The sequence below is a fragment of the Nicotiana tomentosiformis genome, chromosome 8 (genome assembly GCF_000390325.3).
Source record: "Nicotiana tomentosiformis chromosome 8, ASM39032v3, whole genome shotgun sequence".
NCBI lineage: Eukaryota > Viridiplantae > Streptophyta > Magnoliopsida > Solanales > Solanaceae > Nicotiana > Nicotiana tomentosiformis.
Genome location: NC_090819.1, coordinates 32,921,741 through 32,925,363, shown reverse-complemented (window position 1 = coordinate 32,925,363; position 3,623 = coordinate 32,921,741).

Below are 3,623 nucleotides of genomic sequence, written 5' to 3'. Positions count from 1 at the left end.
TCTGGGAATCAGTAAACCAATACCCACATTTATGAGGTTGCAAATGGTCGATCGTACCATGAAGAGGTTGTTCGAAGTGATTGAGGATGTTTTGGTCCAAGTTGATAAGTTCATTCTTCCGGCGGACTTTGTTATTCTAGACTGTGAGGTTGATTATGAAGTGCCTATTATTCTTGGAAGACCATTCCTTGCTACGAGTACGGATCTTTGTGATGTGGATGCCGGAGAACTCATTTTCCGGGTTGGTGATGAAATAATGGTATTCCATGTGTGCAAGTCTATGCGAGAACCTAATAGCAATGAAGTGTGTTCCTTTGTGGATTTGGTGACCGACGTTATTGTTAATGATACAAGTGCTACAATCAATGTTGGTGATATGTTGGAAGCCGTTTTGCTCAAATTTGAGGATGATGAGATAGGTGGCTTCATAGAATGTGTAAACTCTTTGCAAGGAATTGGGTCGTACAACTATGCACCCCAAAAATTATCTTTGGATCTTGAGAATAGAAAGACCTCCTACAAAGCCTTCTATTTAAGATCCACCTACTTTGGAATTGAAACCATTAACACCACACCTTCAGTATGAATTTCTTGGCCGTTGTTCTAGTTTAACGGTTATTCTTTCCTCTTGTTTGACTAACGTGCAGGTTGATTCCATATTGGCAATGCTGCAAAAGAGGAAGAAGGCTATTGGGTGGAATTTGGCTGATATTTGGGGTATAAGCCCCAAATTTTGCATGCATAAGATCAAGTTTGAGGATGATGTTAAACCGTCTATTGAACATCAAAAAGGACTCAATAAAGCTATGCAAGAAGTGGTCAAGAAGGAGATTTTCAAGTGGTTGGATGTCGGGGTTGTCTATCCCAATTCCGATAGTTCATGGACCTCTACGGTTCAATGTGTCCCAAAGAAGGGGGCATGATGGTTATTACCAATGAGAAGAATTAGTTGATTCTCACAAGAACGGTCGTCGGGTGGAGAGTTTGTATGGACTATCATAAGCTCAACAAAGTCACAAGGAAGGATCACTTTCCCCTCCCTTTTATAGATCAAATGCTCAATAGATTGGCCGGTCGTGCTTTCTAGTTTTTTCTTGATGGGTACTTGGGCTACAACCAAATTCTTATTTCTCTGGAAGATCAAGATAAAACCACATTTACATGTCCTTATTGTACTTTCGCTTTTAAACATATGCCTTTTGGTTTGTGCAATGCACCGACGACCTTTCAACGGTGTATGATGGCTATTTTCATAGATATGGTGGAAGACTACCTTGAGGTCTTCATGGATGACTTCTCGCTGGTTGGAAATTCTTTTGATGATTGTCTTGAAAAATTGGACAAAGTGTTAGCTAGATGTGAGGAATTGAATTTGGTGCTCAATTGGGAGAAATATCATTTCATGGTTGAGGAAGGCATTATCCTTATCCATAAGATATCAAAGAATGTCATTGAAGTTGACAAGGCAAAGATTAAGGTTATTTCTAAGCTTCTACCCCCACCTCGGTAAATGGTGTGTGAAATTTCTTAGGCCATGCGGGTTTCTACCGGCACTTCATTAAAGATTTCTCTAAAGTGGTGAATCTATTGTGCAAGATCCTTGAGAAGGATACTAATTTTAATTTCAATGATGATTGTATGAGAGCTTTTGAACAATTAAAGCTCAAGTTGACAACTACTCCTATCATTACCTCTCTAAATTAGAGTTTGTCATTTGAGCTCATGTGATGCAAGTGATGTAATGGTTGGGTCTGTTTTGGGGTAACGTATCAACAAGGTTTTTCATCTAGTTTACTATGAAAGGAAAATCATTAATAGGTCCCAAGTCAATTATACCGTCATGGAGAAAGAGCTCCTTGCTATTGTGTTTACAATTGAGAAGTTCCGCCCATACTAAATGGGTGCCAAAGTTATTGTCCACATGGATCATGCGACACTTCACTATCTTATAAGCGAAATGGAATATAAAGCTCGGTTGATGAGATGGGTACTTTTGTTGCAAGGATTTGATATTTATTTTCAAGACAAGAAAGGTAGTGAAAATCAAGTGGCGGGCCACTTGACTCATTTAGAGGAGGAGGGGAGGCCACACGACGGACTTGAAAACAATGACTTTTTCCTCGATGAGCAACTTTTGGCACTATCAATGAAAGAGGACAGTGGTTTGCGTGCTTGGAAACTTTTCTTGTGAGTGGTATCATTCTGTATGAATTCTATTCAAACCAAAGAAAAATAGCTAAAAATTGATTGTCTAGACTACTATTGGGATAAGCCATACCTTTTCCGGATTAGGAGGTGTGTTCCAAAAGAAGAGTAAGGTGATATTCTTGGAATGTGTCATTCTTCGACATATGGTGGTCATCAAGGTATAGCAAGAAGAACGGCTAAAGTTCTAAGTTGTGGTTTCAATTGTCGACTCTCAACAGAGATTCAAATGACTTGGTAAAAAGATGTGATGAATATCAGCGGGCCGATGGAATTTCAAAGAAACATGTGATGTCTCTTACAACCATCTTGGAGATTGATATCTTTGATGTTTGGGGCATTGACTTTATTGGTCCTTTTGTGAGTTCTTGTAGAAACACTTACATTTTGATCGCGATGGATTAAGGTCGTTGCATTACCCAACAATGAGGATAGAAGTGTAGTGGCTTTTTTAAAGAAAAATATTTTTTTAAGATTTGGTACTCCACGTGCAATCGTAAGCGATTGGGGGTCACATTATTGCAATAAGGCTTTCGACATTTTGCCTAGCAAGTTTGGTTTTACTCATAAAGTCATGACTCCCTATCACCCACAAGCTAGTGGTCAAGTGGAAGTCTCCAACCGGGAGATAAAGAGTATCTTGTCTAAAATGCTGAATGCAAATAGGACGAATTGTTCTAAGAAGATTGATGATGCACTATGGGCATATCGGACAGCTTACAAAATACCTACCAGGATGTCTCCATTCTGGTTAGTTTTCGATAAAGCTTGTCATCTTCTGGTGGAACTAGAGCACAATGCAATGTAGGAATTAAAGAAATTGAATCTTGATTGGGATGTAGCCGCTAACTTGTAGGTTACACACTTGAATGAATTGAATGAGTTCCGGTATCATGTTTATGAGAGTTCATCCTTGTACAAAGAAAAGATGAAATATCTTCATGATAAGTATATCTGGAACAAATAGTTCAAGGTCGGTGATTGAGTGTTGTAGTTTAACTCAAGGTTGAGCATGTTTCCCCGGAAGCTTAAGTCCAAGTGGAGTGGTTCGTTTGAAATTATTGGTGTGACACCTTTCGGTGCATTGGCTTTGAACAAAAAGAACAATGGAATATTTTGAGTCAATGGTCAACGGGTGAAGCACTATTTGGGAAATGTTGGACAGAGCCACGTGGGCAGTTATTTACTTCACTTGAGGATGCTGTGATATTGCGTCATGCTACGACATGAACTAAGACACTTCTTGGGAGGCAACCCAACTTCTTTTCCTTTTTCTCTTTTTAGTTAGATGTTATTTGTTATTTTCTAACTTGATTTGAAGTGTTCTGCATGGATGAGTGTTAGATAAAAAATGGTGGACAAGGTTGTGTCATCGAATCAAAAAATGCAGAATGCATTTTTCCTTTGTGCAGCCGCAA